Below are 14,799 nucleotides of genomic sequence, written 5' to 3' on the forward strand. Positions count from 1 at the left end.
TTGATACTATGAGAGGAAATTTTGGCGTGCTAGCCTACGAAGCATTGATACGCCAGAATTACCTGTATCGCTGTTCACGACGTCGCCGATACGCCGATACCCCAGATACGGCTTAGATACGGGTATCCCACAAGTATCCCGTATTTTGATTTTAAGAAAAAGGAAAAAAAATGCCGATACAGCCGGGACTCGCGCGCGACACCTCTGGACGAGGCGATCCAGAGCGAGCCCAATAGCCCTCGAGCCACGACCACTAACCTTAATCCTATCTCGCACTCGACCACATCATGCATCGAGGGTTGACTCAGGTCTCAGGGCCGCCTCCGCCGCCAGCCGTGGACGCCACCGCCGCCGTCGCCGCCTCCGCCGCAGGTAGTGGCTTGCCGCCGCCGACCCAGCTGCCTGGAATCGCCTCTCTGCCTGACAGCCTCGAGTCTTTTGCTCTTCTCCGCCCGCTGCCGCAAGGTGAACTATTTCCTCGAGCCCTGATATTGCACTGAAGTGTAGTTGATGCGTTGATGTATGCTTGGCTGCTGGGCTGCTACTGGCTTGTGTAGATGTATCATTGATCAGTCCATGTAGGTAGTAGTAGCAATGCTCGTTGGATAAAATCATAAAATTCCTTGATAAGGTTTCTGCTTGTTTATATTTGTTCGATAAATTGATGTATGCTTGGGGCTTGCCTACTGCTGTTGATGTTGCTGGCTTGCTGCTTGTTGATGTTTGTGGCGTAAACTTACTTGCTGATATTGCTGCCGCCTCCTATTGCTAGGTAAGAAGATACAAGTATACACCATGTCATCTGCGGGGAGTAGCATGGCAGCAAAGCCAATCTTCAGTCGGTGGTACTGCGAGCAATAGCATTGAGGTTGATGGTGCACAGGAAGGGGTCGAGAATAGTGTTGTCAATCCGAAATATCCATTCTGGAAGTATGCTACAAAACTAGCTGGAGACTCATCAGGTCGAGGAGGCAATACAAGTTTTTCGTTGCCACTTCTATATGCATGATTTCCTAGGAAGCTATACAAGAATAAAAGCACATCTTCTTAAGATACTAAATCCGGCATAAGCTCAATGAAGATTGTTCTCTCTATATTGTTATCAAGAAAAAACTTCTAAAACGTTGGAAGAAGAGTAGTACCCCCCCCCCCCTCCATTGTTTGGCTCACTCGCTCAATCCGAGGTTTGCTCTTTATATATGTTTGTCATTTGACAATCTCAAGTTCTCAACTTTAAAAGGTTTGCTGATTTTGTGTTGTCATGCTAAAAGGTACTACAGTCCGAATTGGGTTGGGGCAGCCCGTGGCCGTGTTACCCCCCTTGATGATAATGAGAATTTTCAAATGAGAAACAAGTGTTTGTAGAAGTTATTTCCAGATCCAAATGACCACAAGACTGTCAAGAAAGAATTTGCCGATTTTGCTCTAATGATGAATGACTTCTAGAATGCAGATTCAATTGAAGATAGAGATGATTTCAAACCAAAGCAATGGTGGGGCACTCATGGAGGAAGCACAAAGTTCTTGAAAAGTTTGGCATTGAAGTTACTTGGTTAGCCTTCATCTTCATCTTGCTGTGAAAGGAATTGGAGCACATATTCCTTCATCCATAGTTCTGAGGGGAAACAAGCTCACTCCTGAATGTGCTGAGGATTAAGTGTTCGCACATAACAACCTGCGTTTGCTTTCAAGACAATCCGAGGCTTATCATGCTGGCCCAAGCCGGATGTGGGATGTGGGTGGAGATGGGGTTGAGAGCTTCACTGGTGTTGGCATACTTGAAGGTGCAAACCTGACACTTGATGAACCTGAATTGGAGGCTGAGATCATGAATGCTCTCACTTGAGTTGTCCTCATTTAGTTTATGTTGTAATGCACAATTATCCACTCTTTGACTATGGGTCTATGGCCACCTGAGCCTTGTCTCTTCCTGTTATTATGTTGTAATGAACTGTTTGACTATGGATTTTCCTCTTTATCATGTTACTTAGTGAACTTTTGCATTATTTGTCTATGCCACTGAGAATTTAGAATTGAAACTTATTGGAGGCTGAGAACAAGGAAGTTTATATTCATTTCATCGTTTGGTATGCTACTGCTACAAGCCAACCTTATTTACAACCTTTTCACTTTCATGTTTGTCTGTTTCATATTATCAAGTTTAATATCATGTGATGTATTTTCTATTTTGCATACACCATGCGGAATTGAGGAGTTGAGGGCCTAGATGATCATTCAAAGTGAAAAGAAAGAAGGCATGGAAGCAATCAGGCAACCAGTGGGGCGGTATTACAAAGCAACCAACACCGATCACATAGCAATGCTCGGGCGAGAAGCACAACAAGTGTTGCTGCGGGGCATACCACGCCACCCCTGGCCCGGCCAGGCCTAAACGGGGCCCACAAAGCCTCGACAGCCACGTTGCAGTAGGGCAGCACCAGCGCGCCAGATATCTCTCTCATTTTCAATCTTGATGCTCTATTTTAGTGTCGTACTACAACGTCGCTCATTAAAGTGATATCTGAACTGTATTTTCGTTTTTTTCAAAGCGTAGCATATATCTTGGCATCATTAATATTGAACTTTGCACATATACGAAAGACATGGATATGTATATACCCAAAAAAGGCTTTTTCTCCTCTTTGTTTTATAAAGCAACCAACACCGATCACATGGCAATGCTCGGGCGAGAAGCACAACTAGCCCAAAGGAAAAGAGAAAGAACAAAGAAGAAAAAAATGCCAACAATGGCAGCTCAACAAAGCACAGATGACCCGCCACCGTTGCGCCCTCCGGAATCGACCCAGCACAGACCAAGGCTCCGATCCACCGTGTATCAAGGAGCACCTCAAAGAAGGGATGCGACGCCGACGATGTTGCTGCCCGGACGTGTCCTAGGGTCTCCCCGGGCACGGGGAAGGGAGTGGGAGAGATGGATGCCTCCGACACCTTCCAGGAAGGGATGCGGCACCCGCAGGTCTCACCGCATCGGAGCCGAATGAGATGCCAAGGGTTATCTCCTGCATTCCAAACCCCACTACCAACCCGGCCGGAGACAACCAACCACCTCGCCGCCCACCAGCATGCGCCACCGCGGTCTTGACACCACCCACACCGCCTCACTGAGATCAACCACCACGAGGCCAAGAGGATGGACAGAGACGCACCAGGCGATGGGAGCAGCAGCACCGGAGCTGCGCGGGAGGTAACAACCTCCACCGCCGTTGTGCGGGAGGCCCGTGCCTCCGGCACCGTCGCGGTCGCCATCCGGTCGCAGCATTGGGGCATACCAGGCCACCCCCTGGCCCGGCCAGGCCCAAATCGGGCCCGCAATGTCTCGTCGGCCATGCTGCAGCAGGGGCAGCACCAGCGCAGCCAGCATCCACCCTCCATCTCTGCTCCCCAGCTTCTCGGAAGCCACGCCGATGATCCCACCCAGCCGCCAGCCCGTCCAAACCCAGATGGGGCCAGATCGCGTCGCCGCGTCACCCAGCTGCTAACGGCAACTCCGCCGCCCAGTAGATCGCACGCCACCACGCCGGAGAGCCCCACCGCCGCCTAGAAGCCCCCCACGGTGCCGCACAGCCCCACGTCAGCGCGACCTGAGAGGGGAATGGCCAGCAGCCGCCGCCACCAGCGCCGGATGCCAGCAATGGCGGTGAGGAGGGAGGGAAGGGGGGATGGCTCGGGGAGGAGGCGCTGGGGGGCGACGCGGGTCGCAAGAGGGGGGGGATGGGCACCTTTCTACCACACTTGGAAAGTCTTTCAGAATTCTAGATATGTATCTATAGTGAAAGGAATCAATATTTTTAATTTTATCGCAGTTTTACTATCCACTCCGGGAGCTATTTTGGCACCACCTGTATAGGAAACTAGGAATTCTTAGCTGGTGTCTTTGTTCATGGAAGGAAACATGTGCTGAATTTGTGTTAGAACAGTTTTGTGATGAACGCATGCAGTTTGGACTTTATCATGTGTTATGACTGGCATACACTATAGCCGGAGAAGGCCTAATGGCGCTGGCACTTAGGGGCCCGGCCAAACTTATCTTATTGTGTTAGGAGCTTAGCCCATTTATATCATTAGGAGGATTATATAAACTAATGTAATGACCCGTTTTGGGATTAAGTAGAAGCAATCATATTTGCTCGGCTTCCTGAAGGAGCCGAGAGACCTAACCCTAGCCGCCGCCCCCTGCGTCCTCTCTCTCTCGCGCGGGCGCGCGTGACGACGGTGCCCTAGCGTCGGCGACCTCGCCTTCCTCCCACGCCAAAACCCCTTCCAACCCTACTACCTACGAGCTAGACCGGAGCTCGTCGGCTTGGTGCTGGCGGTGCGCCACTGGAGGCCATATTTATGGGGGCAGTCGTTCCGTATCCGCACAGACCACTACAACCTCAAATTTTTGTTTGGACCAGTGCCTCTCCACCCTGCCACAACATCAGTGGATCAGCAAGCTCTTCGGGTTTGACTTCACCATTGAGTATCGCCCGGGGTTCGCCTCAACACCGTGGCGACGTGCTTATCCTGCCGCGACACCGACCTCGACACGGACGCCGTCGACTCCACAGGGGTGGCCCTCTTGCATCCGCTTTGGCCCCTCCTTTGTCTTCATGATCGACATCTGCCGTGCCACCGCTAGCGTTGCCCGACGCGCAGCTCCTCTGTCAGCGCCTCAATGGACGCGGACCTGGAGGAGCCGTGGCAGCTGGCCGACGAGCTGCTCCTGCACGGGCATAGGATTTCTTGCCAGATCACGACAACCTCCGTCACTAGGCCCTACTTCTGGCCCACTCGGCCAGCCACGAGGGTGTGCAGAAGACCCTCCACCGTCTCCGCACTGATTTCTACATCACCCTGGCAGATATCGTCGGTTGGTGCGCGACTGGGTGCGGTCTTGCATGGCATGCCAGCGCAACAAGATGGAGACACTGCAGCCGGCGGGGCTGCTACAGCCCCTGGAGGTGCCCTCTCAGGTCTGGGCCGACATCTCCATGGACCTTCATCGATGGCCTCCCCAAGGTGGCGGCTAGTCAGTTATCCTTACGGTGGTCGACCGCTTCTCCAAGTATGCGCACTTCATTGCGCTTCGGACATCCCTACACCGCCACCTCTGTCGCACAGGCCTTTTTCGATGGTATCGTCCGCCTTCACGGGTTTATGTCCTCCATCGTCAGCGACCGTAACCCGGTGTTCATGGGACATGTCTGGCGCGACCTATTTCGGATGGCGGGCGTGAAGCTCCGCCTCAAATACGGCTTTCCACCCCAGACGGACGGCCAATCTGACGTGGTCAACAAGGTTATTGCCATGTACTTACCTTGTGTTATAGGTGATCGCCCACATGCATGGTTCGACTGGCTCTTTTGGGCGGAGTACTGCTACAACACCTCCTACCACTCCGCTCCTGCGTGCCACGCCCTATGAGGTGGGTCTACGATCGTCCTACGCCACCCATCTTGCCGTTCCAGCCGGACACGACACGACCAAGGCGGCGGCCGAGCTTCTCCGTGGCAGGGATGAGATCCTTGCGAGGTGCGCCAGCGTCTTCTCCAGGCCCAACAGCTGTCCAAGAAGTACTACGACACTCACCACCGCGAGGCAGAGTTTGCGGTGGCGACTGGGTGTGGTTGCGCCTACTTCACCGCTCTATGCAGTCACTCGACCCGCGCGCAAAAGCGTAAGCTGGGTCGCCTGCTATGCTGCGTTGTTTCAGGTGTTGGCCACGTCGCCTACCGCTTTCAGCTACCACCGGGCGCTCGCATCCGCGATGTCTTCCATGTGGGCTTGTTTGAAGCCTTTCACGGCGAGCCACCGGCAGTCACGTCGGACCTGTCTCCGACCTCCGAGGGCCGTCTACTTCCCGGTCCAGCGAAGGTTTTGAAGGCCCAGCTGAGTCGGGGGTGTGTGGGGCCGCCTTGCTGATTCAGTGGGGCAGGGACTTCCGGGGAGGACGCCAACTTGTGAGCACCTCGACGAGTTCCCAGCCAAGCACTTTCCTGACTTTTCAGCTCGAGGACGAGTTGTTTGCGCAGACGGGGAGAGATGTTATGACCAGCATACACTATAGGCAGAGAAGGCCTAATGGCGCAGGCACTTAGGGGCCAGCCCAACTTATCTTATCGTGTTAGGGGCTTAGCCCAATTATATCATTATAGGAGGATTATATAAACTCATATGTAAGGACCCGTTATTGGATTAAGCAGAAGCAATCATATTTGCTCGGCTTCCTAAAGGGAGCCGGGAGACCTAACCCTTGCTGCCGCCCCCTGCGCCCTCTCTCTCTCGCGCGCGTGACGACGGCGCCCCAGCGCCAGCGACCTCGCATTCCTCCACGCCAAAACCCATTCCACCGCTACAACCTACGATCTAGACCTGGTTGGAACCCAGCTCCTATCAATCATGCTAATGTGGTCTCAAGGTCCTATCTATTCATACTTTTATGTGTATACCATTCATTGTGGCACGGAAGAAAAACATCTATATTTATCCCTGACTGATTTTTTGAGCCAGATTGCATATTACTCTGTGCTTATTTATTCTTCACCGTGCATCTTATTGTTCAGTAGTACTAGTATTTTTGTCATGAGATTGAAGGATACAACAGGCTTCTTCCCCTGCGCTGCAAACTGCACCTACTGGTGGGACCCAACAGGTACAAGGTGACTTGAACCTATAGGCCTGAGGTGTTGGCGTGGCTCGAGAAGAAGGACCCCTCCTGCCATGAGCCAATGAGACGGTGACCATGCTGTACTCAATGTCACTGTTTGCTTGTCAGCGCACAGTCATTCTAACGAGAAAAATAGGAGGTCTCCAATCGATCCATGGTGGACACATGGAGCGACTGGGCATTAGATGGTGTTCGCAGGAATGTCGTTTCTGCAGTCAAACGATTGAACTCGCTGCGCAAAAAATAAATATAAAAGCGTTTAGATCACTACTCTTATATTTTCTTTAAGGAGGGAGTATTTGCCAATCATGCATCATCGGTTCAGAATTTGCTTCATATATTTTTGTATACAAAAAGAAGTATACACATAGTATATAACATGTAGTAGCTCTGCCACTTGTTGTGATTATTTGCTAAACTCTGAAAGGTCGATGGACTTATGGAAGTCACTACTTGGTCAACGCAAAAAAAGCTAGTACTTTTTTTAGACAAAAAAAACTACTTGGTCAACTGGGTCAATGCTTTGCCGCCCCAAGCACTTGGGCTGCTTTGGCAGCCCTTTTAGATTAAAAAATTAGTACTGGCACTTCGCCTTTTATTGCTTTGGTGGGAATATACAGCTCCCAAAAAGTAGTGGGCTAGTACCCTGCTGCCATGCAAAAAATCTGACCGGACCTCTTCCTCATAGCCGTCGTGATCACCTTCGTTGAGGATTTCAAAGGAACAAGTTGGCATGATACTTGTTGGTACGACCGCCAAAATAATTGCCCCTGCCATATTTCTATCGCCTGGGAGGAAGAACAGGACCATCCACGCGCCTTCGATAAGAAGCATGGTTAAATGGTCTACATGGCAGTCTCAAATAGTATCCAATTTGAAAATCGTGTCTCCTATGTACTCGCCTTCAATCACATGCCAGATTCTGGTGTCGATTAGCCGATGATTGACACACCTCCAAATTGGCTTACATGACTCAAATCTGAATGCCTCGTTGAAAATCAGCAATCACGTGGAACATTTTTAATAGGCGGAGCTTAATGAGATAGATAAATTGTTCTCATGCATTGTGCCTACGACATAGGCATGCTCTTATCAAGTTTCCTTGATGGTGGAGATGGAGAAGGGGAGACGTGGAGCTCCAGAATCTAAGGACCGCGAAGAGGATTATCCACATCGACCGAGAGTAGAGAAGCTATGATGCCCGTGGAGGCCTCCGCGTGCTCTCTCAGAGGAATATGCAGCAGCTGTCTATTTCCAATCTTCAACAGCACATCGATGTATCTTCTCACTAAAGGGTGACCTTGTGGAGCCATCACGTCTGGTTCATAGACACGAGCTCCCTTTCTTCCTCTTGGCTTGAGTCCTATCGGCAGGCAGGGCAACTTTGGCTTCAATTCCACAATCGCATCAGGAATCCTCAACCAAAAACACTCCACGCACTATTTTTTTGGACGGAAGAAGGGCCTTGAAGTGTCCCAAGAGCTGCACTAATTATCAGCGGTGATATTACAGGTTGGAAAAGGACTTGAGAAAAAGAAATTACAACTCAGTCCTTCAAGTTTGAAAGAAGGACCCTAAACTGAGAACTTGAATCACAATTGGGTCCGAACAGTGGGGGGAAACCCTTTTTCGGAATTGGGTCCGAACAGCGGCTCCAGCTCAGATGCGATCTAGTGACACCGAGAAGGACACCTGCTTGGGGCAAAGCATGTATGTTTCTTTTTTGTTGGCCAATCGCGCATCCAAGATGGATCAAATGATTGATGATCACAATACTTTGTTCATTCGTTTGATGTGATCCATTCAATCAAATGTCCATAGGAGACTACATAAATGCGGGCCAGACATAAGATGGATTGGCAATAGACTTTGTTCATTCGTTTGATGTGCACATCGATGTGGGCCAGCCAAAGGCTTCGTTTAAGTGATATCGATGCAAAAGTGCACTGAAAATGAGCGAACACTGAGATGCATAACATGCAAAATAAGTAGGAACGCATGACCGGTCCTCAAATGCATGCATACCACACTTTACCTATTCAACCATGCTGGGCATGTATGTCAGCCAGCTAACCAGCTGCAATGCATAGGTATGGCTTGATACTCTACTGCTATATAAGGTCGATTCACCACCCAAAAGAGTGAACCAACCTACTTAGTCACCCCCTTAAGACAATGCTGACACAAGCAGCTTGTGTGCCATGGGCTGTGGCCAACAAGTGTCCAAATTAGCTTGAGCGTTCGGAGATTGGAGCAAACGAAACTACAATCACATCTCGATCGAAGCTATACAATCAGACGATTGTACATAAGTGTAGTTACACTCAATCATATCTCAAAGTCGTCCAACTATATAAAACACAATGTAGTTGTTGTACACGGATGGAGGATCTAGGCATGAAATCACAAACGTTGTAGTGGAGGTCTGAATTATGTTGAGCAAGGTTATTCAGTTGAGCCTCGTAAATTTATACTTACACTTGAATGTGGCTTTTGCAGTGGGCCTGGTCTATGGTTTGGCCATGCTCAATGCTTCAACCATCTTCGGTGCTTAATAGTATATGTGAGACAACTCATCAAGATTGTTTTGAAAACAAATCGGCTAGATCTCCTGCTGAGCAATGGAAATGTTAACTTGTCATCATTGTGCAACGTTTTGAACACATTATCAATTATGTATCGAATATATATTGTGTAATTGTTTGACACTGTCGTTTATTATGTCAATCCGATTTGGCTGGGGGCTTCTGAAAGTGATAGATGTAAATACAATGATACTTCTAGTCTAAAAAAATAGTGTTGCTTTTCCTAGATGGCTTCTCGATGCATTTTCAGCTTTTGAAAGTGACAAGATCCATCTTTATCTCCATGCTCAAATGCATCTACGACCAGCTAATCCATAAGGTCCATGAGGATTAAAATCGAGCCCCTCTTACAGTATTTCCAACCACTACTAGTGCAATCGATGTCTAACCAAGCAATCTACAGAATTGTTAACACGAGAAATAAGAATAAGAAAAAAATGCTTTTAAACTAGATCAACTTCCGATTTCTCTGAAAGCCCACCAAATGAGGGAAAAAAAGACCAGGATTCTTAAGCACAAAGGGGATGGATGTACTGCAACAATGCTTCTTTTTTTTCCCATTTGCTGGCAACACACTAATGCCGCTTTCCCAACAAAGTGGTAAGCCAACTAGCATAAAACGGGAAACTGGGAACACCTAACTAGTAATTAGTATACCTAAAACAATGCACCTAACATGCAGTTTGCTGTCCATGTCTCTCAACGCAATATAGTAGGGGCACATCAGCTGAAGGAGAGATTTAGGTACCTAATTTGTCTTGCTTGAAGCAGAGGAGATCCAACTCATAATCGTAATGGACAATCCCCAAGGGTCAACAAACTGAACTTCAGGAAGCATGTTACCTGCATTTGGATGGCAAGTAGACAATTTTCTTGTGACATAATGCACATCAGGGTGGCCAAAAGCGGCGAGTGCACTTGCCATGAAGCTAAATGCATTTACGGTAATTTAGCACAGCAGGTTACAACTTGATCGCATCGGTTGAGCAGGCATTTAGGGGTGCGATCAACCTAACAATGGGCTAGCTTTTGTTGGTGCCAAATTTCCAAATGCATATGGGTTGTGCATGTATAATAATGAATCTAGAAATTGAAGAGAGTCAGACGTAGGACATATAAGAACACAAAGGTAATCTGAAAATATTGTTGGATTACTTCATCATCCATGCTGACAACTTCACATTATTATATGTCGTAGTCCCATTGACCAGTTTTAAAATTTACTGGGTATGAAAAACAAATGCTTCGTGTGATTATCTGGACATGTAACAAGTAGTAATATTCTCACTAAGTTAAATAGAACTCCTATATGACGCTCATTCCGGCAAATTGCCAAAGAAACACAAGTGGAGATGTGATGGACCGTCTTAACTAGACGCAAGGTCTTGGGGCTGTTTTCTGTCTGCTCTGGTGATTTCCCTTTTTCCTCTACCTTTCACAGGTTTTCTTCTTGTCATTCTATTTAAATCCAAAAAAAACTAAATAATCAATATTTCGTGAAATTTAAAATTTGAGAAAAATTTCTAAAATACATGAAGTTTTTCTAAAGTACACAAGCATTTTCTTAAATAACACGAACATTTTCTTATAAAAACTAGAAATATCAAATTAAAAGATTGCAAATATTTTTCTAAAATTTCTCATCATTTTGTAATACTTTGAAGATTTTAAATTTATTTGAATTTTTCAAAATTCACGCACATTTCAAAAATAACTGACATTTTTTAGTTCTTGTTTACATATATTTTAAGCCTATCTAACTATTCAGCAGAAGGTTTTTCACCAAAACACTGGATGGAAAATTGGAAGAGAAGAAACAAAGGAAGGAAATTTAGCAACGAAGTTCGCAGGTGTACAACGTGAGGCTTGTGCGATTTTCAACTATATGACGCACTTGGCGAAATATAGTACGAGTCTATTTAAAGTACGTATGCAGCATAGATCCCCTATTTGGGGACATGTGTGTCGAATCAAAAATCACTAATTGAGGATTACTCCTTCCAAAGATCACTCCCACCTCCTCAGGTTGTGAAAAGCGGCACGCTGTATGTGTGCCACTTGTCGCAACCTGAGAGTTCATTCAAAACATTTTATCTCTTAGACCGTGCGTTCGAATCTCAAACCGTTTTCACCGTTGTATTCCTCGCATCAAGATCTTTAAAACTAGACCCCATGTTGATAGATTTTTTTTTGTTTCCGAGAGGCGTGACCATGCGCAAAGCTCATGAAAGAAAAAAAAACCACATTTTTGAGAGGAACAGCCGTGTCTCTCACGGAAGCAAAACTGTGCCTCTCGCGGGAGCAAAACCGTGCCTCTCATGAAAGAGAAAAAAAATAAGAAAACATCTTTTTTCCGTTTCAGGGAGGCACGGCCGTGCCTCTCGCAGAAACAAAATTGTGCCTGCCACAGAGGAAAAAAAAGGAAACGCGTACTTTTTGTGCAATTTCTTTGTCGGTAAGCTAAGAAAGACCAATGAAAAACAAAACAAAAAAAGAAAAAAGACATCTAAAAGGCCGAAAACGCGTGCAGAAAAATTAAAATAAAAATCCAGAGGGAGCAACCAGAGCGTGATAGATGGCAGTTACTGGAGAAACAAGAGGCACTTGTTTCTTGCCCTAGCTTCTATAAGCTTCTCCTGAGGCTTCTATAAGCTTCTCCCGAGGACGGAGATGGTGACGTCGCCACGGCGAGCGAGACGTTGATGCTGTAGTCGAACATGCACCGATAGACACCATCTTTTGCAAGGTCGGGCACTGATGCAACAAGCCTTCCTTGCACTCGCCACAAGATGTTGTGACCATGGCCAGCAGGGAGACACAAAATTGTTGATGCACAACCACCGGCTAGAAGGTCTGCCCCGATGTTGCAAGCCCAGTCGTCACTCTCTCACAACGCTGCTACAGCCTAGGCACGAGTGCTTAAAGGGCATTCAACAGTGATGCAGGGACATCCGCGTGCACTTCTGTGAGAATGGTGTAGCTACAGCATGTAGCGTGCGAGGGTGCTGCCACGGATTGCGGCTGCAAGCTTGCCACCTGACTGGGAACCGGTGATGTCGCGACGACCCCGATCGGCGTCCGCCATGCTACGAGGGGTGCCGGTGGTTTCCAATTGGGTTGTTGTGGCCAGTGTTGCAGCCGATGCTGTAGGAGGTCACCAGTGTTGCAGCGATGCCGGTCCGGTGGGAGCAGCAGCCGACCTAACCATCAAACCATTGGACTGTTTCCTTTGATGGTGTATACGCATTCGTGTGTGTTGTATGTATGTTGTACGTGCGGGCCAGCCACGTGCTCATTTCATTTACTAGAGACTAATTCAAAAGTGCACTAAGGAAAAAAAAATGACCAATGCATGACAGGCAAAAAAGCAAGAGACATGCATGACCTAGCCAGCTGACTAGCCATTCCCCTCGTATATAAGTACTCCCTTCGTCCCAAAATTCTTGTCGAGGGAGTATATAGTTGGCTGTTCTATTAACTCACCATCCCTTGAACACGAAACTGTCTAGTTAGCCATCCCAGCTTGAAGACGAAACTGTCAGGAACAAGCTCGTGTGGTATGCCCATGGATAACAGGTGCTCATATTATGTTGAGCATAGGAGATTGGAGCAAACCAAATCACAATCACATCTCATGACAAAAGGACATGGCGTTTGTACCTGTGCTTCAATGTAGTCATACATAGATCAACGATCATTGTCAACCTAGCTACGTTTGCTTGTCAAATCATATGTGTACTGGTGGATGTGTAATTGGGTTAAAAACACCGGCAAGAGAAACTACTGTGCCAAAACCAAACAAGGAAAGGAAGGATTATTCAATTCGAGTGAAGTGCATCATAGGTCCTCAAACTATTTCAAAGGTGTCATGTAGGTCTTCGAACTATGAAAATCGTCATCCAGATCCTCAAAGTGTAATATGTGTGTCATCCTGGTCCTCAAAGTATCATGTAGGTCCTTGAACTATTTCAGAGGTGTCACATATATACACACTTATTACACTTCAAGGACTTTGAGGATCTCTTCCTAAGTTTGAAGACCTACATGACACCTTTGAAATAGTTCGAGGTACCTTGTCAAAGCTTAGATCCAACTCATCATCATTATGGACACTGCAGAGGGTCAACAACATGATTCCTTATTGTGATTACCTAGCTAGTTATACGTTTTCCACTATATATATATATATATATATATATATATATATATATATATATATATATATATATATATATATCTGTATATTATATATCCATGTACAAATTGACATGGAAACTATGAGCACTCCCGAGACGAAGACAGAAACAGAAGGGACATAATCGCAAATGGAAGGGATGAAGTTGCGTCATTTCTCCTCGACACCGTTGGTCAGCTGGAAGAACTGGGTGAAGAAGAGGGCTATGTTCATGATGGCTTCGGACCATTAATGCCGGTACAAGAAGAGGACTATGTTCATGATGGCTCCGGTGACACAATGAAGGTACAAGAAGGAGACCGTGCTGACTGCTCCAGTGACCGAACCGAGCCCGACCAGGTATATATATATTAGTTAAGCTCGTGCTGACTAGTTAATTGATGCTTCCATTGTTTTGGTATATGTACACATATTAATTACTCTCGTCTTTCTTCCTTATAATTTCTAGCCCTCCGGATCGAGCACAACTTCGGTAAGGAGACGAGGCCCGAAGAAAAAGTTGATCTCGGATGAAAAGTTTGAGATCATAGAAATCGCGCCCGACGCGAACCGATTGAACCCATCCGGACAAGGAAGGCATTTTTTGCTCAGTGTGGGGTACTTGTTAGGGACAAGATCCCGATCAGCATCCAGCAATGGTATAAGCCTAAGGAGGAAGACCCTGAGGTGTCTTATGTCAATGATATGCAGAAAGAATATCTTTGGACTGAGCTGAAGGCAAATTTCACCCTATCGCCAGAGGAGGATCCGAAGAAGCCAGTTAAAGAGCAATTAATCAAGTCTTGTGCTCTTAAGAAGATGGCAACCCTAATGAGGAGGTGGAGGAAAGAGCTGAACCAGTTTGTCGAAAAAAAGACACCAGAATTCATTGGCAAATATGAGAAGATCAAAGATCACTGGCCCGCATTTGTGGTCCACAAGACATCAGAAAAGAGTAAGAAGATGTCGGAGACAAACAAGAAAAATGCTGCGAAGAAGAAGCTTCACCATCGCACGGGGTCAGGTGGCTACCTCAAAGCCCGGCCTAAGTGGTCCAAGGCTGAGCATGATCTGCTTGAAAAAGGAATCGAACCAGAGACAATGTACTGGCCAGACCGTTTCCGGACTTGGTTCTTCGGGGCTGGCGGAACCTTGGACCCTGTAACAGGGTTGTGTCGGTGGACGGACGAGCAACTCGAAATACCAGTCAAGAACCTTTGACACTATATTGATGCAGCGCAGCGAGGGACGTTCCTCCAAACAGGGAGAAGGACGAGCTCACAATGGCCCTTGGGAATCCTGAGCACCCTGGACGGACACGAGGCACGCCAGGCTCCATTCCGTGGAAGGTTGGTTTTCCGGACGCAGGG

This window comes from Triticum aestivum, chromosome 7B, assembly GCF_018294505.1.
Source record: "Triticum aestivum cultivar Chinese Spring chromosome 7B, IWGSC CS RefSeq v2.1, whole genome shotgun sequence".
In the NCBI taxonomy this organism is placed as follows: Eukaryota; Viridiplantae; Streptophyta; class Magnoliopsida; order Poales; family Poaceae; genus Triticum; species Triticum aestivum.